The 26202-nt window shown below is 44.1% G+C and overlaps 1 protein-coding gene and 1 pseudogene across 3 annotated transcripts in view; one reads left to right on the forward strand and one right to left on the reverse strand.

The window, feature by feature from the left end:
* The window catches only part of Sfmbt2 (Scm like with four mbt domains 2), a 205381-nt gene extending 187590 nt beyond the window's left edge, over window positions 1-17791 (reverse strand). For 2 of the 3 annotated variants that reach the window (XM_071599779.1, XM_027944802.2), the window contains exon 1: window positions 17695-17791. The gene's annotated coding sequence lies outside the window, so the exon portion shown is untranslated. Of the gene's footprint in view, window positions 1-14204; window positions 14419-17694 lie in introns of those variants that run through there. The other variant, XM_071599778.1, reaches the window with a different exon arrangement.
* LOC114100181 (large ribosomal subunit protein eL29 pseudogene) lies at window positions 8677-9140 on the forward strand (annotated as a pseudogene).
* Window positions 17792-26202: the final 8411 nt, after the last annotated feature.

Here is a 26202-nt window from a genome sequence, read left to right on the forward strand (position 1 = left end):
CCATGTCCAGCTCTAATCCATTTTTCATCTAGCATTACACAGAAAGTATTTCCTCATGTTATCACAATTCTTGGAGAACAGGCCTTGAAATGGGGGTATAATTTTTATTATGAGTAGGTTAAGTCTATTTTCCAGGCCTCTGCTACTGACCATTACGTGGTTTTGGTTTGGGTTTTGGTGGGGATAGGTTAGTTTTCACCATTATCAACAGTACTGTGATCATTCTCCTTAGCCATAAATCCTACATCTTTGATGTTTCCTTAATATGAAGCTGGATATAGGATCACAACAGGGAACCACAATCAAGCCTTATGGCATATCCAGTGAGAAAGAGATGTCTCCACCCAGTCTCTGCCCAGCCAAGAATAGCTTCCTCCACCTTTTAACCTGATATTTTAGTGACAGCAACCTCTCACCTCTGTGCTGTATTTTAACTTGAGGTATATTTCACAGATTTTTATGAGCTATAGATATTTCATTTCACAAAACTATTGTCATCATTTCTCCAATTTGCCCTGGAGTGGTCTCTTTTGACACAGAATGTTAAGTGTGGTTTTAACTTAGTCACATCTACCAATTCACTTTATTTCCTCTAAAACTTAGATTCTTAAAAAAGTCCTCCCCAACCCTTAGGATATCAGAAACCTCACTCTTTGAGATTTCAGGTTTTACATTTAATTTTTTTAATACAAGGTGAATTTTATGCTCACATATTTTTTGAGCTGCACCTCTGAGTTCCTCCTTTGCCCCGCCCCCCTATCCTGTGGGGTGTTTATATCCTGTCCTTATCAGACACTACATTCTTACATATCCAGGGCTACATTCCAGGGCACCAAACATTCATGTAACTATGAGAAAAGTCAGAGAAGTAGAACTGTAACTGGCATATATAAACCCCTTTGTTAAGCAATAATTAAACCTGGGGTCGTTTAAGGTAGGTTTTTAGAGAGACAATGATTTCTGCATGGCTGAGGAGGACAAGCCCTAATACCTTTATCATCACAGCACATTCTACTGTGAACAGAATACATCTCAAAGTGCACACAGGCAGAGTGTCAGAGTCATTTTCCTTTTTCTCCTATGTCTCCAGTAAGGAGTCACTGGCTACCCAAAAGACACTTCCCAGCTTTCCTTGCATTTAGATGAGATCAAGTCTTTAAGCTCTAGTCAGCAGGAAGTTTGCAGGACTAACATGCTGGGCTGCAGGGTACAAGGGGCAGCCCAGGGTACTCCTCCAACAGCAGAACCACCTGGAAAGCAAAATAGGTTGCTGCCCCTGCCCCACGAGTTTCTCGTTCCCTAGATCTGGGGTGATGTCTGACCACCTGTATTTCTATGAGGTTGCCAGGAGATGCTGATGCTGATCCAGGGACCACACTTTGAGAACCACGGCTTGCTACATGGACAGCAGAGTATATCAGGATTTTTAGAAGGATGAACGTAATTCTTCAATCACAACATATCTACCACAAGTACACTAGAAAACATAGTATTTCTACTAGTTCATTTGAATACGAGGAAAGCAAGATCAAATCTTCTAGAAACAGTTTTGCAAAGGAGCCGCCTCATAGGATGCCAGTAATCTCGATATATCAACTGTTTTAGAAAATCAAGCTTGGCTAGACTGCTAGGCAGCTTTCCCATGCTGTGCAAAAAATACCTGAGATGATCAACTTAAAAAGATGAAAGGTTTATTGTGGCTCATGATTTCAGAGGTTTCCATCCACAGCTGCTTGGCCGTGTTGCTTTGGGCCTGTGGCAACACAGTATACCATGGTAGGAGCAGCAGCCTCAATTCATGGCTGCCAGGAAGCAAAGAGAAAGATGGGAAGAGGCCAAGTCCCAATATACCAATATGACCTTCAAGGGCACACCACCAGCAAACTTCCTTCCTCTCACTAGGCCCACAACAACAGCCTAAACCATGTTGCTAAAGTCTCCATAAAAGTTCAGTAGAGTTACTGTGGTAAGAACTGATCATGTTATTCATGGCTAAGCCAGTCTCATAAGAGGTCTAAGTACATGGACAAGTTATTTTTTCCACAGGTCTCAAATATAAAAGAAAAGGCATTAGGTAACTTCAAGGACTGTTTCTCATTATTCACTTCATGGCTAGCAGTTGATTTTTTTTTAATATCCTACGTATATCTGCATATAATTCATTTTAAAAGCCAAATAAGTCTAAGACTTGTACATTGACCCTCCCCCTCTGAAAAAAAAGACCAAAAAAACTCCCTGCCCTTCTCTCCCCTCCCCCACTTCCCACTCCCTGAAGCAAGCACCTCCAACTCTCTCAACTCACTGCTTTGACCTTCATCTCTCTGACACTGAGTAACAGGCTGCTTCTCAATTTCTTGGTCTCCAGGTGATGCCCTACTAGTCATGCCACCACCTCCCCTCCAACTCCAGGCACCCTTCCCTCCTCCCAGATCTGACCACAGTTCCACACTGCTAGATGGGCCCCTGCCGAGCCATTGACTGCAGTCACTCTTCCTGTCTTACCCAACTTTTCCCTGGAGCTAATAGATGCTTCGTTTTCCCACATCTTTGGTTTTCCACATGCTTGTCACCCATTCCAATCCAAATTTTCCAATAACTGTCTCAAGGTCCCATCCATAAATTGAAGTATATAGGTATTTTCTTCATTTCCGTTTGAAGCAGCATCTACCAGGGCCTCCTTCCTGCTCTAATCCAGACCAGAGCTTCCATGCCCGGAACACGGGGTGTAATCTTGAGACTTCACTTCCCCTCCTTTTTATGGGATCTCCTGTCTTCCTCCCTCTTGGTTCTCCCTCCTGTTAGAGCACATTCTCCAACAACAGTTTCCAAAGAAAGGAGGTATGTGCAGAACCTGTGAGGCCCTTGTATGGCTAAAAATGTCCTGGACCTATTTCCATATTTTAACAAATAGTTAAGATGAGTAAAGAAACCCTAAGTCGGAAATAGACCCTGCCTCAGAATTTGAAGGGCTTCCGTCCATGCCCTCTATCTTGCATGGTGACAAGTCTAATACTGTCCTAAGTGCTGGATTTTTTTGATGGCCAGAAATCTTGGAAGGCTGTATCTAGTGGCAATCTACTTGCTGGCTGTCGGGCGCTGATTGACTGACTCCTTTTAAACTGAAATTCATGTTCTTCAGTGCTAAGGGATTTCACGGAGTTACTGCTGATTTCCTCATCTCTATTTTCTTTCATTCCGATATCCCTTCATTCAAATGTTGGGCCTCCTTCATTTCCCCTTGTGCTGTCTATCACTTTTATCTTTTCACTCCCATCATCTGCAGTATTTCCTCAACTTCTCTCTGGCTCTGATGTTAATGTACTTTAATTTCCAAAGGCTCTTTTGAATTCTCACATTATCCTCTATAACTCTATCCTACTCTTGTTAAGTGTCTATAAAATAGTCTAAGCTCCTTCCCCAAGACTATGAATTTTTTTTTTTTTAAGATTTTTCTTTTCTATAGGAAAAGCTGTTTTTCTCCCTTCGTTAGTTTTGGTGCCCACCTTCTATGTGAGCCACCTGCCTCAGCAACCGGTAATATTTTATTGTCACCATATGTTTCAAAGTAGGGAATGGAAAGACTGAGAGAATCTTCACACACTGCATGGATGTAGCTGATTATGGGAACCACAGTACAGAGGCCTGGAAACCCCAGTCTAGTGACTTTAAGTCTCTGCTCTTTGAATTGGGTATTTGATCAAAGTACCCAGAAAAGGACTGTCCCATATTCCAAAACAGAAGGACTGAATGTCTTCCACCTACTGCCACTTCAGAATCAAGCATCCTGAACACACAATCAGTTTCATCCCCAAGGTTAACAAATACAGGTGAGAAGAAATCAGCCTCCCTCTGACATCCAAACCAATAAAGGCATAGCCAGCTCCAACTTCAGATCTGCAGGTCTGAGTCCATAAATGATCTTCTTTCTGTAACCCAGTTCTAATACATCACTGTTCCATCTTGATTTCATCTCAGTAGACAAAAGTGTCAAATTATTATTCTGCAACTGGAATCATCCAAACTCAGGTGGAAAAGTGAACCATCGTTGTCTGGTAAATAAAGTGAACCATCGTTGTCTGGTAAAGCTACTTTATAGCATTAGGAATAGCTCCAGTCTCCACTCATCAAGGCAGGTTCCCAAAGGCTTCCTGCCTAGGAAAGGCTCACTGCAGACATACCACGACGCCGGCCTTCCAAACTGGTCTGCCTTTAACTAGCGTGAGAAACTGGCACTTTTACTAATTAATAATATGCTCATAATTTCAGGCTTGCTGCCTCACAGTTATTATTTTTCATTGACTCAGAAAAAAAGAAAATATTCTCCCGGTAGAAAATAAAATGTGAAGTCTGAACTCAAAGCTTGTGAAATTCCAGACAGGCTCTGGCTGCCCTTGGAAATCGAGCATGTCTAAATCACCCTGAAAGCTGCCTCATTTCACACTCCAGGAATTTCAAAATGAGCACAGGAAACCTCATCTAAGACCTTTCAAAATATTTCAATCAAAATGGAAAATCACAAAGGACTCAGAAGGATGCACAATCAAATTCTGGACCAAAACTGGATCCTAGAAAAATCATGACTTCCGTTTTCCTAAGAAGCACATGCAAAAGAGCCGGGAATCACAGGAGTCTCCAAAAACCCAGATCTGAAAATAACCCTGAAGATAAGAAGCAGTGCTGAGTGCTAGGCACTGTTATCACAGGCTTCCTTCTCCACTCACCTCTCACAGATCACTCTGCTAATATCGCCTGAGTAAGTCTCTCCGCCAGTCTCACCAGTCAACTTGGCCTTTCTAAGAAGAGATAGGTCCTGCCTCATTTCATCACCAGGTGAGATGAACTGATTGTTTGGGCGGAGGTCCCTGGAATTTTGCCATCCACCTTATGCTCAGAGCTTGATTTACCTTGATGAGGACAGCAATTGACTCGCCATTTCTCAACCAGGCTCCACTGGTTTTCACTCAAAGTAGATTGAAATCCCAACACAAATTGCTGCCCCCCCATAAGAAATGCTAATTTTTGACCATCAGATTCATACCTCAATAGCAGGAAATAAGATATGTTGGGGATAATAGACATTTGAGGAGTGAATACCAGGGCTGGAGGCAGCACCTGTTCCAGCACATTCTGTGTCCTCTAATCCATGGTTTTCACTGGCACCTCTTAATCTCCCCCTCAAACAGCATATATTACAGGGAGTGTAAGGTGAGTTCGATCAGTTGTTCACAAAAGTGCAAATTAAGAAAAATAAGAGCCTTTCACATTACTTACTTAAGAGGGGAAAAAAAAAACACCAAATGCAGACCAGCTGTGCACTACCTTCAAAGTGCATTTATTTATTGATGATTTATCTGAAAGTTATTTATTTGCTATAAAGAAGAATGAGGCTGGGAAATACCCAATTAAATACTACTGCAGGTTGAGAAAACCATATTTGAAATGAGAGATATTCCAAAGGCCAGAAGTGTTTCAAGTTTTGCATTTTTTTTTCAGATTTTGGAAGAGTTGCATATTCATAATGAGTTATCTTAAGTGTGGGACCCAAATTTAAACATGAAATTCAATTATGTTTCACAGATAAAACACCTTACATAAAAAGCCTGAATGTGATTTTACACAATATATTTAATAATGTTTTACATGAGACACAATTTCAGAGGTAGAATTTTTTCCATTTGTGGTATCATACTGGGCACTCAAGAAGTTTCAGATTTTAGAGCATTTTGGACCTCAGAGTTTTTAGATTAGGGATGCTTACAATGTATACAGTACCAAAAGTAACCAAAGTAGCAATCTAGGATTTCTTGTACCAGAAATTTACATCCAGATTTAGGTAAGCATAAGACAGCTCAGTCATAGGACCTTATAAAAGGAGAATGAGTTTTAGATTTAGCACAGATGTCATCACCTGAGTTCCGACATCTTGGACAACTCCAAACAGGATCTCCCCATTACCTACTGCGCTGCGACTGAGAGGAACATTATAGCATCAACCCAAGCTAAGTAAACTTCATCCACAATAGATCTGTGTCTATTGTGCACTACACATAACACATATAAGTCTTTTTGGTAAACTAGATCATGTGTTGTGTATATATGGTCAGGAGAACTCAAAATGTTGGGAAACTTACAAAGAAGTCTTCTATAAATTAGACAAGCATGGATAATGTCTAGTAATGAGCATTCAACTTTCTGGGTAAATTTTATGAACTGTTCAAGACAAATACACAGAAATAGTGTACAAGATACCAAAGAAGCACTTCCTCACTCAGTCACCCAAAACCAACAATGAGAGGTACCAACCTTCCTCTGCAGCAATGGCCTGCAGAGGTCCACAGTCTAGCTGAGAAGCCATATAACTGGAGGGCATTAAAGGTGTTTATTTTATGGAGGGCATTTCAGGCATTTATTTTAATGCAAAAAAAATGAACTTACATCAATTTTTATAAACTATACCACTTAAATGAATAGGAAGTTTACTCTCAGCAAACTTAAAATTTATGTAAAGTAAATAAAAACAGTTGGAAAATGTATAGGACTTTGCGGGTGACAGCAAAGATAGAGTTACACAGTATGGTGACATCACTTACCATGCAGCAGCAAGCATGAGCCCCTGGCCTTTTAACCAGGAGCAACACTGTTCTCAGCTGCACATCAGAGGGACTGTTCTGGAAGCTCTTCACATCTCACCTCCCATTCAAGCTCATCAGAGAATCTGGGTTCTCCATTCCCTTCCTCATTAAAACTCCATGTACAGGGTAAAGGGAATGATATAGCACAGGGGCTCAGGAAGGGAATGTTCACCATGGCCCGAGCTGGATCACTAAAGATTTCATGAAAGAAGTGGGTGTGAGCTCGGCCATGAGAAGACTACAAAGCTCCAATGTAGAAAGGGGGCATGAGGAGTCTGAAGTGCCCAGGCGAGGCAAGGGAGAGAGGTGAGGTCAGCCTCCAGGGTCCAGAGCCTCCACCCAGAATGGCCAGCAGACATCCAACAAAAAAGAGGACAGATGACAAATGGCTCTAAATGCCCAGGCTGGCTGTTGACAGATTTCATCTACTGGACTGTACAAACCCACTATAGTTGATGGTGGCAGAGGCGGGAAAGGAGTGTCCGGTATTCAACAGCTAGTGGGAAGAATGCAGCACAGCTTTGAAGACAATAAAGGTCAAGGACCCACCCAAGACTCCCAGACACTGTCACTACTCCATATAGAGCCATCTCCTCCTCCCAGCAGAACATCAGCGCCTCCACTGGCATGTTCCACTCCACAGTCAGTTATTTTTCAATAATAGGGCTATAGAGAGTCAGTGAGGAAAGAGACAAGCAGAGGAAAAACAAAAGTTGCTCCATAGCCATCAAGTCCTATGAAAATGACGGCATCCAACTGTTCGCCTCTCCCAACTCAAAATTGGGGACGCACACTTGGCAGGGATTAGATACATGAGGGCAGGAGGCCTCAAAGGCTCTTGAAATCTGTCAGCTTCAATAGGAAACCACCAGCAGCTGCATTCTGCTGAACTCCTTTTTCTTTTTAATTAGCACATGGACATGAATGCTTCTCAGAAGAGCTGGCCTGGCTGAAGGCCGCCTCCTCCCTCGCTCCCTCCTCCACTCAGTTAAGCAAAGCCCTCTCCTTGGAAACTCGCCTGCCCCAAGTAAATGCCTCAAAAATCAACATCGCTGCATCCCTTAAAACACCTACGACCTAACATCTTTCTTACACTGTTGGGACTTTAAAAGATTTTTCTTCATTGGGTCGAATGGAAAAGTAAGGCCACAGGTTGCAAGTGAGACGAATAAGGACAAACCATGCAGGATAAAGTCTGCACCTCCTAACCACTATATTCATGTTGACCTGTCAGTGTAAAATCCAAGCAAAGAAATCCAGGCAGCAGCGCTAGCACAACATGATCCACCTGACAGCTTTCAAGTGGCAGGGGTGAGCTTTAAACCTACCAATTGCTTACAAATAAAAGAATATACATTAGGAAGGAATAACTATGGCTAAAGTAAAAGCACATGAACTTTCACTTAGGGAGTCAATACCAACAACATTAATTAATAAAAGCAGCAGGCTGCCTGCAAAAGTATATGCTTGCCCTCTGAGTTTCTTATCCTCGTGACTATTGTTCACCTCTGCCTTCCTTTGCAGGTTAACCATCTCTGGATCAAGCCCTGTTCTCACTCCACAACTCCTTCCTAAGACTCTGTCCCACTTCTCTGCCTTTAGAAAGGCACAGCCAGTTTCTTACTTATAGAAATAAATGCAACCATCACCCCAGTACAAGGTCAATTTGGGCAGTGTGCTTTTCGTTTTATCCTCTTTTTTTTTTTGGGGGGGGGGGACATCCTTCTACAGCATTGCACCAGCAATGGGCAAGGGGGGGGGATTCTCCAAGTTCTCCCCATAAGCAATGCATCTCTTTCAGGCACAGTAACAACTTCTCGGCTGCTTAGAATAGTCTCCTGCAAACTTTAACTGAAAAGCTTTAGCTGAAGAACTCTAAAGTAAGCCACGCACCAACTGATGCCATCTATATCCAGTGGCAGATCCCCTTTGCTGTTGCATGCCCAGAGAGTGGCTCTATTGGTACACAGGCAAAACAACTGCTACCAAATATGTAACATTAAAATCATACCCGCTCAGAGGAGCAGCGCCTTATGGTGCAGCCATGGCCAAGTCCAAGAACCACACCACACACAACCAATTCCAAAAATGGCACAGAAATGGCATCAAGAAACCCGATCACAAAGATATGAATCTCTTAAGGGGGCAGACCCCAAGTTGCTGAGAAATATGCATTTTGCCAAGAAGCACAACAAGAAGGGCCTGAAAAAGATGCAGGCTAACAACGCCAAGGCCATGAGTCACATACCAAGGCTATCAAGACCCTTGTAAAGCTTAAGGAGGTTAAGCCCAAGATGCCAAAGAATGTCAAAAGTTTGGTCGCCTTGCCTTGCTTGCCCATCGCAAGTACGGGAAGCTTGCTTGTACCCACCTGGCCAGGGATCACAGGCACTGCCTGTCAAAGGCCAAAACCCAAACCCATGCCAAGACCCAGCTGCAACTCCAACTCCAGGATCAGCTCCAGCTCTAGCTCCCAAAGGTGCCCAGGTCCCTGCAAAGGCTCCATAGTAAATGCCTCTGTGAATGTGAGGACTGAAGGACTGGTGTAACCCCCTGAGTCCCTATCTACAGGGACTGGTGTCCTCCTGTGTTGTTTGTATAAATAAACCCAGAGGCAGGAAGAAATATATATATACCCACATATATCTCCACTCAGAGGGAAACGTCCTTTCCAATCTGGAGATGAAGAAAAAGAAAAATGCAGACTCAAATGTGGCTTCTGCAATCGTTAAGTGTGTACCGTTAGAGATTTTTCTTTAATAAAAAGTGTATTTGTCACAAAGCTGTAAGAGTAAACATGACTTTTACTTTTTAAAGCAAGTTTTTAAGATATATATGCACCAACCAAGAATTGTATTAGGCCAATAATCACAAGGAAAATAAAAAATAGGGGAAGTTTAAAATTAAAGTGACTTAGCCAGGGCCACACCAAAACACTCTGAACTCTTGGGCTTTCAGGATGTGGTTCATTCTAACCATCAGGCGACAGTTTAGTGATGAGTTAGTGATTAGTGATTTAGCACACTTCCTAAAATAAGGTCAAAAGGTGACTTCAACAAAAATTCAGCCACTTGATTTGGCAACATTGAACTTTTCCTCCAGTTTAAAAGAAGTGAAATTAATTTCCATTCACATAGAATAAAGGCCCTTCTATTCTCCAGCCTTATAGCCTCAGGACAATCAGGCCAGGAAAGGGGTTTACAACTCACCCACAGAGACCACAGGGCAGGCACAGGACTGTGTTTATATGGGTCTCCCAAAAAGGACAGAGTGTGGTTTTTGTTTTCAGTCTTCTACATGAGAAATAATCCAATAAAAGGCCAAAAACTGCCACTGATCTAAAAGATGGTCCCTGTCGGTGGCGACACTACTTATGGGGAAAACCCCAGCTCTCCTCCTCAGCCTGCTTGCAATTTCTCCACCTCCCCCAGACTTGCAGACTTCTAAAACTTATTCTTGCCCACATTAGAGGAGAAAGAAATTGATTTATATTAATGCCACTTATTTTATAATCAAGATGCAATTTCAAAAATTCAACACATTTCAAATCTTTAATGGTTGATCCTTCTGGCGATAAATGGCCTCTATCCTCACCCAGGGGCACAGATAATTTTCAGTTCCTTTAAAAACAGTGATTTAAGCTTCATTTATTTAAGAGCTCCACTCTACCAGGATCATTTAAATTTAACACAAAAAGAAAATGCTCTAATCATATTCCATTTCAAAATTAAACACTAATGACAAACTATGTTTGTATGGCCCTACGTAACCTATCCAAAGACTCAATTTCCTTATCAATAAAACAAAAATCACAGCAACCACCTATAAAGATTAAAGGATTGAATGCCATTCACGTTCTAGGCACAGTGTCTCACACATCAATCAAAGATGCCAGTCACCCTCTCAAGACAATGAAATACACCAGGACTGAGATCCCAGCTCTCTCTTACTGGATTCATCCTCCTGGGCAGGTTCCTCCAGCTCTCTGAAGCCTCAGCCTCCTCTATAAAATGGGGGTAATAAAATTCTCATTAGAAAGATGAAATACAAATATAAAGCAATAAGAAGAGTGGCTGGCAAAAAGAAGGTATTTAAATAAGCAGCTGTTAATTTTATTTCTGAAAGTATTTGAAGAAGGACTGGGGTTGTGGCTCAGTGATAGAGAGCTTGCCTAAGCATGTATGAGGCACTGGGTTTGATCCTCAGCACCACATGAAAATAAATAAATAAAATAAAGGTATTGTGTCCATCTACAACTAAAAATATTTTTTAAAAAAAGTGTTTGAAGAAGCTGGGTACACTGGCCCACGCCTACCATCCCAGCAACTTGGGCGTCTAAGGCATGAGGGTCACAAGGGCAGCTTAGTGAGACTCCGTCTCAAAATTAAAAAAAAAAAAAATTGAAAAGGGCTAGGGAGGTAGCTTACTGGTAAAGGAGACTTTGTAGGAACCTGCCCCTTGTATTTCATACTCTTATAAAGTGGTTCAGTGCATATGTAAGTTTTGATTGAAGTGGAGAAAAAAAAAGAAGAAAAGTTGCTAAATGCAACAGGAAGTAGAGAGGGTACACTTTAATATCTTTTGTATATTTTTCTCAGCCACTAAAATGCAGGAAAAAATTCACTGGATAAAAACTGCCCCCTCCCCTCATCACACAAGCCCCACACGGCTCTTGTCTAATCACAGCTGCCAACATTATCTGCCCTACTTTGCACAATTCACCAAAGGCTTTAACAACAAGTGGCTGTATCTACCAAAATGTGTCCTTTCTGTTTTTTCAGGGAGGGAAAAAAAAAAAGAAGAAACAGAAAAGCACAATGGATCCTTTCTTTAATCAGTGTCCAAAACATCTATCTCATCACACACGGGGAAGCCTATCAGTGTGGTCTCATGGATAACACAAGGGACCCTAACTAGCGGTATATAGTGAAGCATTAGCACTCAATTCACCACAGATGGGTAGCGTATGGTGGTGTCTTTTCTTTGAACACGGATGAACTGATAGTACAAAACCAAATCCCAAGAAATTGATTTGGAAACCTTAGATGAATTATTTAACATTCCTCATTAATATGTAAGTTCTAACCAGAGCATCTTTCCTTATTAACAGCATACAGTACTGCCTATTAAACATTCTTGTTTACACTAACTTAACACAATCAACACATATTTTAGCCAAAAAGCTCATTTTCCTTAAGAAGTGTCCCAGGAAATTATTACTCTTACAAAGAGAGGAAGTGCTGCCCAGTGGCCAAACTCAAAGACATGGAATGGAAAACCTTGAACTTCCCAGAGGCCTCTTTCTCTCCACAGTTACCAATAGGCTACAGTCACCCACCTACACTATAACTAACCAATGAAGTCTAAACACCTTCCTGTCTGGGATGGTGGGCACAGAGTGTTATTTGGAATGGGCCCTTCTAGACCTAGGGATTAAGAGTAATCCAGTGAGATATTTTTTCATGGCTTGCATTCAAAGAGACACCAATTTAACTCAGCCCAGGCACCAGTCAGGTGTGAAACTACACATGCACAGGCCTCAATTTTCTTTCCAGCCCACCTTTTCCACAATACAAAGGAAAACGTGGCCTTGTGTGGAGCTTCCAGGACTTAATAATAACAGCACTTTCCTTCTGCAGTGAACTTCACCAGTTGCTTTCACAAGCATCATGTCACACAACTGTCACCTATGGCCAGTCGTATTTTCACTATACTCTGGGGACATGAGTCCCGAAGAAGTATCACAGGGGCATGAAATTCAGCAGAAATGTACTGAATCACACAGGGTTTTGTCTGTTTGTTTTTTTCCCAAAGAGAAACATGGAATCACTGAGTGAGATTCCAATCAAATCTGGTTCTTTTGTAAATAAGAATGCTGAAGCTCTGTTCAGTGGTGCACACCTGTAATCCCAAGGGCTCCAAGCTAAGGCCGGCGGATTGCAAGTTCAAAGCCAGCCTCAGCCTTAGGGAGGCAGTCTTTATTTAGACCCCATCTCTAAATAAAATGCAAAATAGGGCCGAGGATGTGATTCAATGGTCCAGGTCCCTAAATTCAATTCCAGATACCCCAAAAAATGTTAAAAAGCTAAAACATATGTCCCAGGTCACACAGCTAAACATATCATCCCTGAAACTAGAAGCCAGGCCTTCTGATGTTCCCCTCTCTTCCTTGTTGGATCCCCATACCACCAACCAAATGCACACGTTGAATTTTTGGTTTGCTGTACCAAGAATAACTTCCCTAAATTTTTAAATTTGTAGAATGGGGACAATAAGTTGCTGCCAAAGTAATGCAGATTTTAAAATAGTTAGAAGAACCACAAAAATGTCTAATCAATTACAGATCCCAATATCATTTTGGTAATAAAAAAAAAAAAAACTTTAGGAGTTCCTAGGTTAGAGCAGAATAAAAACACCTCATGACCCCCCACCATTACATGAACTCTAGAAATTCCAACTAGTGAAATACAAAGAGAGGAAATGTTGTCCAAACCTATTATGCCAGAACTGGAGGTCATTCAAATCTCACAGTGGACCTTTCTTGTTAAAATTACTTTTTTTAAAGGGGAAAAATTAACCTGAAGTGTAAGCTCTGTAAAGTTTGAATTTTCATTACATGGACTTCTCAGATCCTGTCAGCAGCCTGTATCAACTAAACAATCTCATGGACTTGCGCTTAAAAAGATGTCTCCATCACTTAATATTTCTTCTGAGTCCTTTAGGGGCACTGGTGTGTAAAGAAAAATGAAAACAAAAATGCCACCTTAGTGGACAGAAAAGGGATTTGATGAGCACTTAATACTTCCAGAGAAGTCTTACAAAAAAGGAACAGGGAAGACACAGGTACCTAGCCTGCTTTCCCTTCCACCTTCTTGTCAAGCTAGTCATTTATAGCTAGAAAGACTTTTAAAAAATAAAAATAGTCCACCATTTCTGCAAGAACACACGAAGAGGAAAAATTCTCTGACCAATTACTCCCATCATTAGGGAAATGCATCTCCCCAGGGGGTTGCGTGCTTGAGGATCAAGGTGCCAGTATCCCAACTGGAAATGGGAAATCTTCAGTTCTCATCTCAGCAGGTCTTGGCTAGCACTTACGGAGTGACACACATCAAAACAGGGTAACAGGGTGCTTGACAGCTCCTTTCCCTAGGATGGGGGCTGCTGAGACCCCCTGCCTCTGGGCAGTGTTTTATACCCGCTCAGGAATGGGTCCTTTAGGGAGCAGTAACTTCGGGAGAGGGCCTGGAGTCTTAGGGTGCGCAGGCATTTCTCCAGCCCCCCTCGCAGGCAGGAGGCTTGGTCCCAGCAAACGGGCTAAGATAAAGATCTGCGACGGTATTTATTTATGGCAGGAAGCAGTGTGTGTGTGCAAATTTAATGCCTAGTAGGGAAAAAGTAGCAGATCCCCAATCTCAAAAGAGAGCCTGGCAAACAATTCCTTCTGACCACTAAGGTCTCTTCCCTCTCCCTCCTCCTCCCGCTTACCCGCTCAGTCTCTCTCCCCACCCCCAACCGCCTCCCCAGGAAATGAGGCCGAATTTCTGAGCCTGTTTACGCTTTTCCTCCGACCTGGTGGAACCTGGATCCATTCACTCCGTGTAGACACGCCAATCGGTCCCCCCAAGTCCCTTGGCTACCGTGCAAGGGCGGAGGGGTGTGGGAGAGCGGTGGGCTGCGGTGATGGTTCCGGATCCAAGCGATGCGGGCCCTCGTTGAAAACGGTTTCCCACCACTCGGCTCCGGATCCGCCGCGGCTGCGCGGCTGGAGCCCTCCGAATGCGGCGCGGGGGGCGGCGCGCGGGCCGGGGAGTCCAAACCCTCACACTGCGCGGCGAGATAAGGCAGGCGAAGCAAGGGGGCGCAGGGATGGGCGAGAAGTCCGAGGACCGCACGACGGGGCAGCGAACGTCGCCTTGCCTTCCCGGAATGCCACCCAACTCTAGAAACCCACAGATCCCGAAAATTCCGAAAGCGAAACTGCGAGCAGGTCTCCAGAAGTTTGGGAATGGTCTCCCAGGCTTCCTGGCGTCGTCTCTGGACTGTTGGACACTGAAAACGCAATCAAGGACGAGCAGTGGCCATCGCTCCGCATGGCGACCATTCACTTCCCCTCGTATTTTTATCCCTAAAAGTCTCCAGCCCCAACCGCTGGAGCACCCCAAACCCCCTCGGTGCTGGGGCGGCAGTCGGCTGGGCTCCTGCAGCGTCTCAGTTCCTCCCTCCTCCCGCTCCTACCCACAAAAAAAGAAAACTTGGGCCCTTCGAGAATCCTGTGGAATGTTCTTTGTAATCGACTGTATACTCGCGTCCACCGCACGGCCCGGTGCAAAATCGTGGGTTTCGGGAGTTGGAGAGGATTGTGCCCTTGTCAGCGGCGACGTCAGGAGGACGAGGGGAGGGGTACGCGGCTGAAACTGCAGTTTACCAGGCAGAGCCATTTTAGTATGGTCTCCACCTCTGCGGAGCCCACGGAAGAGCTTGTCCCCGAGAGGACGCGCCGAAGCGCAGGCTGGAAGGGCCGGGGACGCGCCGCGCGCTCCGTCCCCAGGTGGGGGTGGGGGGGTGCGTCTGGGTTCGCGCGTCTCCAATCGCTCAGCCTCGCCGCCCAGGTGGGAGGGAAAACCTGCCTTAGGGTCTCCAATCCCGGTGCTGATTGCCCCTACACCGCTAGGGAATCAGACCCTTCGACCCCACAGCGTCCAGCTAAGTGACCCTGTAGCGCACCCCCTCCTTGTGGGCCCCTTTAAATGCCCCGAGACCATGTTGCTGCGGTAACTGTAGACCTAGCCAGCACTGTCCTTTTAACCATCTCATTTAAAAACGTCTGCCAGCGCTTGGCCACTGCACGATCGGAAGACGGTTCCCTGGACCTGCCCTCGCCTAGCTCTGGAGAAACCGTGCGACCACCGCGTGGCTCCCGCCCCCCTTCCCGGGTCTTTTCCGTTGGCACTGCCGCGCGTCCAGCGCACGGCCGCTGCGTCCTGGACACGGGCGACCCCTGTCGGGGACCTCCGTTCCTAACTAAAACGACGTTCCCGCATTCCGGGTGACTCTTCTCCGAGCTCGGGTTTGCGAGCGTTCCTTACGACTCCCCTAACTGGGTCTGGTTTTGTGTCCAAACTGCATTCCCGGATCCTCCCAGGCCCGGTAAGAGGGCTTTTCCAGAGCACTTCGCAGCCTATTTACACCCCAAGGATAAAGCCTTGCCCACGCTCCCGCCAAGACTGGAGGCGCCCCTCTTGGCTTGCCTTCTGTGCCCAGCCTGAGCAAGGAAGGATTTCCTCCCAGAACGCTGTCCCTCAACCCACCCCCCACATTCCCTAAAGCGTCAAACCCAAAACTCAACAGGGCAAACCCTCACACTGACCCTAAAACGCCTTTCAGCTGAGGTCCGCGTGCCCCCACCCATGTACTCCTGCACTTTCGTCCTCCGCCACCCGCAATGGTCCCTAACTTCCCACCTGAGCGCGAAATGCAGCCCACACAAAATCCCACTGACGTCTGCAGCCCCATTGCACCCAATACTCTGGCCAGTCCTTTTAATAAGCATCTCCTTGCTCCGTCTAATCGAGGGTTTACTCGCACAGGATCCAGCACACAGAGGGAGAGAGCGAGCTTGTCTCCTAGAAAGCTGAAATAAATCATTCCGTCTGCCCTCATGTATTTTGCACCACGTGTCAGCAGTTTGTCACGTCAAATCGTGGCAGGGTCTGGTTCCGCGACGCACATACAAACATTTACGGTGGATCTCTGTAACACCTCCCCGGCAACTGCACCTACAAGGCGTGTACACTAATCCACAGACACCGGTGGCAGTTGCGCTTGGATTCCCTAGTCCTGGCTGGAGGCACCCCTCCACCCTTTACCCTCTAGCAATGGACTTGACATACAGACTCTAACCACGGAAAAAACTGGGGCAACTCGTTCCCTTTCTTTTTTCCCACTTAATTCGCTAAAGCGGCTCCTGGGGTAACCAAAGAGACTCAAAATTCAGGCGTGGCCACTTCAGTTGGGTTTTTTCCCACCTCAAAACCTTTATTTTCAGTTTTTAAAAGCCACCTTAGCCCGCCATATTGAAACCGGCACCGTGTCTAAAGACTCCTTCCCCGCTGTTGCTGCGCTTCCAAGAAACACAAGTACAAATGGGGCTCTGGAGGTGCATCTGGCCACCCGAATCAACCACTTCCCACCCCAAAGAATCTCCCTTCCCTGGCTAATCCCCTTCCACCGCTTCGGGTCGAAATCAATAAATATATCTAGCAGTTCATACAGTTGCTTTTTGGAGAATTTCAGCAAGACATATGCATATTTAAAAATAAACTCCAGGGCTGGATTGGGTAGTAATTTTGAGAAGAGGTCTGATAAGAGTAGACAACAGGAAAGCCCCAAGTGACATGATATTACTTTAAGGGGGGAAAAATGAACAAAAAGATCATCCTCGCTGGAGCACGCTCCGAAACTACTACTGACAATTTCATTTCAGTGACACAGGCAAATGCCTCCAAGGGGCGATTCCAAATGTCTGAACGATGTTTTTCCCCTTTGCTGATCTCCAGTCTCCCTTCCCCACCACCTCCTTCTCCCCAAACCTCCAAACACACACCAAAAGGGGTCTCGGGTGCGGAAGAGACTGGGGAGCGCAGGGTAGTAGCAGGGACTGCTTCATCGCTAAAAGGAGTGCACAAACGAGAAGGGTGGGTGGCGGGAGGGGACAGGCTGCACCCGGAGGAAAGAGGACACTTTGCAACTCTGGACCGACTCCCGCACGGCCGGGCTTTTCAGAGCCCAGGAGTCTCGGGGGAAGGCGACAGAGGAAGCAAAAAATGACAACCCAGAGCGCAGAGAGGAGTTTGAGGCTTCGCTCAAGTGCTGTCGCTTTCTTCTCCAGCCCTTCTCTTTGGCTGTTTTTCTCCTTCCTCCCCCAACACCCACCCGGCTTGCTTAGTCTTCCCTTTTTTTCACCCCTCGAAGCTAGCAAAAAGACGCTGACCGGCGCACTCAACCTGCGGGCCGGAGGTCTGATCGCGGGCCGAGGGCAGTAGCTGGAGCTGCGTCCTACCTGATGAAGTTTGTTCCGCCCTCGGCGGGGACCCTGGCCCCGGAAGTCTCCGGAAAAGGCGCCGGCCTCGCTCGCTCGCCCGCCCTCGCCTCCCTGGTTCACTCGCTCCCTGCCCGCCGCCTCCCTCGCGCGCCGGCTCGGGTCCCTCCAGCTCCCACTACAGCCTCATTCCAATATGGCATCCTCTCTGTGCGCATGCCCGGCACTCTTTTTTAAGATTTTTTTTTTTTTTTTTTTTTTTTTTTTTTTTTGTGCAGTGAACTCCTTCAACGACCTTTTCCAGCGCTTGCAAAATGTCTTAAGCCAATTAGCCTGCAATTCGTGATCGACTCCTTCTTCTGCCCCCGTCGCGACATCCCCTCCACTCTTAGGCACACAGACACCCTCCCACGCCGGCACAATTCACGCCACGCGGCTCCCTCCAGCCCTCTCCCCTCCCTCCTTTCCTTTAGCTCCCTCCATACACGATCTGTAGAAAGTTCACATTGCTAGCATTTCCGCACACCCATTTGCAGCGGCAACTGTACAAACTCCACATTTCCTTGGCCGCTGTTTTGTTTTCTGATTTGCGATCCCTCAGTGGACCAAGTGCGCAAACTTGCGCTTTATCCGCCCGAGATCGTTCAAAGTGGGGAGAAATGCAATCCCAAGAACAACTCGGCCCCGCCCGCTCCACCCTCTCCTACTATTAAATGGAGACTCTCTATAGTGATTTTAACGTTTCTTGATTCTTTGCGAAGGACTGGAGAAAACTGGGAGAGGTTTTCTAAGGGAACTTGCCACAAGGACCAGGAAATTAAGTTGGGGCTGTCCGAGAGATCTGCCTGGCGGGACGCTGGTAACAGGGCTCACCACGCGGCTCGTGGGGCACCTGGTCAGGACTGGTTCTCATCCGGGGGGAGAAGAATCCCTGCCCGAGCCCGAGGTGGGGGGAGGGGGAGAGTGGCCCTCGGCCATCATCTGGAGTGCAGCCCGGTGTTGGGCTGAACGTCTGCGGGGCTCGTGGACATTTTGTTCGGTACATGGTAGAAGGACACAGAGGAGCTCCCCAGGCCTTGGGCACAATAGCTGGGGGAAGTCAGAACGAAATGTCCCCATGCGGAAAAGCTGGCGACACCCTGGTAGGCAAGACCGACAGTTTAGGAAGAGGGCTTTGCCTTAACTGGGGAGCAGCTGGAAGATGCTGGTGTGGGGCTGGATTATATTCGCCTAGAAAATAGAGAACGGACACTCTTGTTCTGTAAAATTCCCCAGTCTCCGAATTCCTAGTCCAACTATTTCTCTAGAACTCCTCTCGCGGTAAAACCCCGCCTTTCCCCCAAAGCAGAGGGTCTCCGAGGCACCCATAGGTTTTCCTGCCTTCCCTAGCTCTGCCAACCCACTATGGTCCACGGGCCACCTCACCGTGGTGCCCTAAGGAGAGGTGGACTATCCAAAAGGTTGGAGATGGCCGGTGGAGTGAGGGAAACAGATATTGATGGCTCAGTACCGGTCTCAAATAAGTGCTCTCTCTGATGGCTGGACCTGAGCTGATCTAAAAGAACAACGGAGAGATGTGCCTAGAAACTACCCTCAACACTCTGCGACCCACCGGAGGACACTGCCAACAAAAAGATTGGAGGAATGGGGAGATCCAGGACGGGTGGTGGCAGCCACAAGGGCCCACGCACCACCAGTCTAGAGAAATCCCATCTCCTTACATCTTAGAGAACTCTTTGCGACGTCTAAAGCGCCTTCCCTCCACCAGTCACTCCTCCATTTGACACAGAAGCCACCTGAGACCCAAAAGAGAGCCACTAGATTACGGTTGCGTACTGCGCGGCACAGTTTAAACACCAACGTTACCCCCCACACACCCCTGCAGCTTCCCACTGTCCAACTCTTGGAGACACCAAATCGTATCCCTGAGCTCTAGGCGCCTGAAGTTACCAAAGGCAAAGACTCCTCAAATCAACCGTCCCCGGTTCCTGCACATGAATCTTCCCAACTGTACCCCGGGAACTGCCTCCTTCAGAATCCCGAGGTGGTTCTGGTGGACCCTGATGGACTGGCTGTGAGCGACTTAAGAATCCAGAGTGTAAGCTCCAGACACCCTACGGGACTCTAAGCCCTGGCCAGGTCTCAGACACCCATCTTCTCTTCTCGCTCCTTCCACTCAGTGGGAACCGCCAGGAGGGAGAGAAGAGGGTGGAGGGGAGGGAGAGGGGACAGAGTCATCCCTCAAGGACATACAGCGTGGAAGTCCCAGCCTGCAAACCAGCCTTGGAGACCCGTGTCACCGCCTTAAGCACTGCCCAAGCGCAAGGCGCGCTGCGGGAGTAATGGCCCTGAGCGCAGATCCTCTGCTCCAACTCCCTGGAGCTCAGGCTTGGGGCGGTCTGAGAGCGTCGGGAGGCGCCACTCCAGCGTGGGTCTCAGACCGCGGGCCTTGCTTCTGGCCCAGGGGCTGGATTCCTAGAGGGCTCCTGTTCCGAGGGAGATGGAGTTTTTCCTCTCCAGGAGCTGTGCGATTAGAGCTGCAACCAGCCATTGCGCGGTCTCCAGTCTTGTTTACCAGTTTTAAGTCATTGTTATGCACGGAACGTTATTTTATCAAAATAGACACAAATGCAGAAGAACACCTGATCCCAAACTCAGTGACTGTATAAACATTATTCTACCTGATTGCTTCAATGTAGTTGAGTAGTCTCTTTATACAGTTAGCACTCAGACCCCAGGAAAATTTTTCCAGTGGGTCTAGAAAATGTGGTGGAGGATGTTTATTTATTTTGACCTATCGTGATTAAGAAATAAAATTTTGGAGCCACAGACACAATAGTTGTAGTGTCATCATAAAGCATCTCGACATTGCTTGTTTTGAACCGTCTCAGAGTTCAGTTCCCATCTACTTTTTCCATTGCTTTTTTTTTTTTTGCACCTATGACTTTTTGAAGATTCCTTGGCTTTATGTTTTGCGTCCTCCCTCCAATCTCCTTTATCCAAGGACACCAATGAGGCAAATGAAAATTGGTTAGGAGATTCTCTGAGGCAATTAAAATGGCCCCTTCATCCCACTCCAATACCTTCTAACTTTTATTTTTATTTCAAAACCAGACACTTTAGGGACATATATAACCAGATGTGGGATCCACCTTAAATCTATTAAAAAAGAAAAAGAAAAAAAATCTACCATAGTCAACCAACAATAGAGCACTGGTAAAAACTGAATGTTTTTGCAAAGTAAAGAATGCATAGGGCACTCCAACTCACAGGAAGTTAACCTTGTAAATCTTGTGATTAACATGAGATTTCTCTAGGTATAGTTAACATTTGCTGAAAATATTTCCCCAAATAAGTCTTTGATCACACCAACTAATCATAAATGTGATTACATTCCTAAACTGTGGTTAGATCATGAATTTTATCATTTTCAAAATGCAGCTATAGATCTAATTTATGCCTTCAAAGGAACTTTGTAATTCTTTTATATAAGTGAGGCTAAATTATACAAAATATTAAAGTCATTTTGTTAATTGTCATATATTTAGGTACTATTCCACTTGTTTGGTGATACAGCATAAAATAGGAACTTACCAGTTGAAAAGTTTCTCATAATTTGTGTATTCCTAAGTATTATCTTATAAAAACTTGCAAAAGACTTGAAAAAGTATATGTGTACTATTTATTTTATTTATAGGAGAGACATGTGATTAGTTAAACCTTGTTGCATTATCTTTATGCTAAGAAAAAGGGTTGTTCATGTGCTCATATACAGTCCATGTTTAAGTCATCACTTCCAACCAAGAAAAGCAAATTTCCTAAAAAAGATGAATCAGTGTAAAAGACTTGAATATAAAGACTCTCTGGTGAGGTATTAAACGTAGTAGCTTCACACAAAAGCAGGAAAGGGGGAAGGTAAAAAACAAATATTTGAAGAATTTGTGTAATCTTTTATTTACTAGAGGCTTTAAACCAAAACTTGTTTTCTTTTAGCCTACATAAGATAGTATTTTTCCATTTACCTCCTAAGGTCACTAAGAGTAATCTAAACATACACACCTCTGTTATTTTTTTACCCTTTTTCCTTATCCCCTCTCCCCAAAGTCTTTGGCCAATGTATGGGACTCCAATGACCTCCATCACTTTGTCATCAGTAATGCCTGTGGTTTCTCTGACCTATTCCCCCCCACACACCATGGGTGAAAGGGGGAATTGGACTAGATGTTCTACAAAGTCTTTTAAGACTCTAAAGAATGCTTAGCAATCTGCCCACTAAAGTCACAAATTACTTTCTATAATATTCTAACACTAACTCTGCCAATTCAATATAGCAAAAATGTAAACTCTGGGGTCACAGAGAGCAAAATAAAATCAAGTAAACAAATCTATAAGAAAAGGATGTTAGGGACTTCTTTACCTCACTGTCTGGCAGTGAAGGTGTTGCTCAGGTTATATTTGTCCCTCATTTAGGTTACTATTATGTCTTTGCATTTAATGTATGTCTTTTGTGTTGCCCATAAAAGTGTCTGGAGCTGAGTTGAAAATACCTGTTAGAGTCATTCTGAAAAAAACCTGAGGGAAAGATGGCTTGTTGATATGACTTAAAAGGTCTTAATGAACCAGGCAAGCTGGTGCAAGCCTATAATTCTAGCAACTCAGGAGGCTGAAGCAGAGGATCACAAGTTCAAGGCCAGCCTAGGCAGTTTAGTGAGACCCTTAGTAACAGCAAAACACTGTCTCAAAATAGAAAACACAAAGGACTGGAGATGCAGCTCAATGGTAAAGCACCCTTGGGTTCAATTCTAAGTACCCAAAGAAAAATCATAGTTCTTAATGAGTGTGCTATAGTCATGTCTTGTGGTCCACAAAAACAGAGAGGTTTCTCGTATGTTTCTAGAAATTTCAGAAACTCCCTATTGCTATCACTTCTCATAAGATTTGAAGGTGTTTCAGCTTTCCTTGGCAATATGGGGGGAAAAAAACAGCATAAAGGGCATATTAAAAATGCATCATATCTGAACTCTCCTAGGACATTTATTTAAAGATGGTTTATTACAGATGCACCAGTTTTGACTAATGGCTTCTTTCTGTACTAAGGAAGAACAAGCATCCTGACAAAAAGCACTCCCAACTTCTATGGCTGCTGGCATGTGCATATGGGTGTCCAGTGGCATGTACTTCACTCAGGAATTTTATTCTATGTACAGCATAATATTATATATCTTGGAGCTTCCTTTCCAGCCCTTTTGCCAGCTGGAGTTCAGAGAGGTGAAATGACAGAGGTCATTAAATGGGTAGTGCAGTGTAAGGGCTGGCTCTAGCCTTTCCTTCCTCTCCTCTGTCAAAGACCAGTGAAAGAACAGGGTGGGGGTGGGGAGTCATTTAACACTTAATTTGCACCTAGACTTTATTCTAGGTGTATTTACATACATGATATCATTTAAATATTTCTAGTTTATAATACATATAATCTCCCTTTTAAATGGTGTGAAACTGGTGTAAACATATATTCCTTTATGCATAGGCTGAGTTCTGACCCACTGCCACTGTCACTGGAACATGGTATGTCTTGTTTTTTGTAGTGAAGCTGGCATTGTCTGGAGCCATTTACATTCTCTCATCAAATCCATCATGATCAAAGGTATCTATTGGCAAACACACACACCAGCAATAAACACAGGCAGTTCAGGTCAGAGACGTGACTTGTGACTCTGGAACCATTTTTCCTCTATGTATGTTCACTGGCCTAGATGAGGTCAACTTTGGCAGAGTACAAAAGTATAAAGAGTTCCATAACTCTTTTTTTTTTTGGACTTATAAGGTAAAATAGACTAAACAAATTAAAACTAGCAACTGACATCTCATATCAAAAAGTCATTTCATGTAGAAAGAAGAACAATGGGCAACCTACGTGCACTTTAGTAAAATTCCAAATTATGATACATGATGATGTATCAGTGTCGGGCACTGTGTAACTCCAGCCTCACTCGTTTCAAAATCCCCAACCTGTTTGTTTTCACTGTATAAATCACTATTATCATGATCAAAAAAGTGACAGTTATTAGATCTATAAAGACTTGCTTTGCAGTGCCATCTACTGGAATCAAATACTGACTTGCTTTCAAATGTTTCTAAATAGCTTTTGTTTGTTTTTAATGAAAGCATTTTGGGAAACACAGGTATCACTGGGGAGGGAAGAATGAGGTCCATACTGTATTTGATTATAGATGATGCTTTGGAAGCTCTAATTATTAAAAAAAAAAACCTTAAATATGATCATACCAAATAATTCATCCTTTGAATGGTAATTATATAGACCCCTGGATCAGAACTCAAGGACAGGATGGTTTCTGAGCCTTGTCCTCTTCAAAGTGTAGCTCTGCTTTTTTTTTTTTTTTTTTTTTTTTGAAGTCTTTCATCCAAGTAACTTGCATGTTTGTTTGAAAAGTAAAATTTCTTAGCATTTTTTAAAATAAATCATTTAGATTAGTTTAATGGAGAGCTATGAATTTTTTTTTTTCTTATCCACTTGCAGGTGTCTTTGAAATGGATATAGGTTGATGAATTCTTGGAAGAGTTACCTTTATATTCATATCATGAAGAGGAGGAACTCAAAGATTTTTAACAGTTTTCCAAACCAACTTCTTAAAGAGGTAAATGCTTCAAAATTAGATATAGCAGGAAATTAACTAATCAAAAATAAAAACAAACCTCTGCTTACATTTACTCACTCAACAAATAGACATCTTGTGTGTCAGACACTGTTCCAGGATCTGAAATACAGTGAACAAAAATGCCAGAGCCCTGATCCATGGTACTTACATTTCATCAGGGAGAGACCAAAGATAAAGGACTATATAATGTGTCATGTGGGGGATTAGTATGATGAAAAATAGTACATCAAGAGAACACAATAAGACAGGGGAAGAAGTTCATTGAATTAGACAAAGGAGAAGGAAGGGAAGGGAGGGGGATGGGAATACAAAGACAGTAGAATGAATCAGGCATAACTTCCTTATGTTCACATATGAATACACGAGCAGTGGAACTCCACATCATGTACAACCACAAGAATGAAAAGTTACAGTCCATGTACCATGTATGTATGATAGGTCAAAATACATTTTACTGACATGCGTATCTAAAAGGAACAAATTTTAAATATACATATGAATTTCATCACTTTCATATATATATATATATATATATATATTTTTTTTTTTTTAACTAGAGAAGGTAGAAAGTGGCAGCAAGAAGGGGAAGGGGACTGGAAGGGAGTCCAGGCAGGGACTTTTGGGCAACAGGCTCCAGGCAGGGGAAGAACAAGAACAATGGGACCAAGGCAAGGCTGTGTTGGCTCCATGAGAAATGAAGGATAAATTATATACAAGCTTGACAATATTAATTTAACAGCATAAATTGAAACTGTTAACTTGAACTTCCAAATTAAATGAGGAGTACAGTACTCTCAACGGGAAATCACAAGCAAGTGATCAGTTAGAGACATTACCTGGATTACAACAAACTCAAGGGATCAAATCCCATTCCCCTGACTTTCATCAGATTTTTCAGTTGCATGGCTGTAAAGGTCATCTGGTCTACCATCTCCCTTGTGCCCGATCCCTCCCTGTTATTCCCATGAGTGGTCATCCGGTTTCTGTTTAAATATCTCACTCCTTATTCCCTCCAGAGAGAGCTCATTTCATCTTTGGACTGCTCTGATTCAGCAAATTCATCTTTACAAGAAACAGTTCCTCTGTTTTTTAATGTTTGGGAGACTTGTATGGCAATGGGGGAAGGCAGAACAGTCTTCTCTTTCCCCTCTTCACTGGACAGGTGGCCATCATGAGCAGGAGCCAATGCAACGGGGCTTTTTCCACATGTCCTAGGACCTGTGGTCTTGTAGCTGACTCTGTAATAACTTTGCAGTGAGTGTCGGGTCTGGAAATGAATCCAACCATCATCATTCATCACTGATGTCACCTACATAGAAACTCAAGGGCAGATGGTTTCTGAGCCTTATCCTCATAACAGTGAAACTGTGTTTTTTTGAAGTCTTTCAACAACAGCAATAGAGTAGTTCACTCAACTGAAAACCTCAGGGTTTAGCCATCTTATCAACTTTCATTTCTTTCTTGGTTTATAATTATGCTGAATCAAAAATCAATTACCAGGCTGGGGACAAATTTCAGTGGTAGAGCACTCACCCAGCATGCACAAGGCCCTGGGGGTTCAATCTCTAATACCACACACACACACACACACAAAAAAAAAAAAGTTAAAAATTAAAAAATCAATTGCTCAGGAGAGGCAGAAATGAAAAAAAATGTAGAAAATGTAGTTACAAACATATTCAAATAGACAATATAGTAATTTGCTAAAGGCAAACTTCCTTAGACTAAAGAATGAATAAAACAGTGAACATTTATTGAACACATATTCTATACCAAGCCCAAAAGCTAAATATGTATTAATTCATTTAACCCTGCAGTAAGCCTATACGGTGAACAATGCCATTGTCCCTGCTTT

This window comes from Marmota flaviventris, chromosome 12 (assembly GCF_047511675.1).
Source record: "Marmota flaviventris isolate mMarFla1 chromosome 12, mMarFla1.hap1, whole genome shotgun sequence".
Classification (NCBI taxonomy): domain Eukaryota; kingdom Metazoa; phylum Chordata; class Mammalia; order Rodentia; family Sciuridae; genus Marmota; species Marmota flaviventris.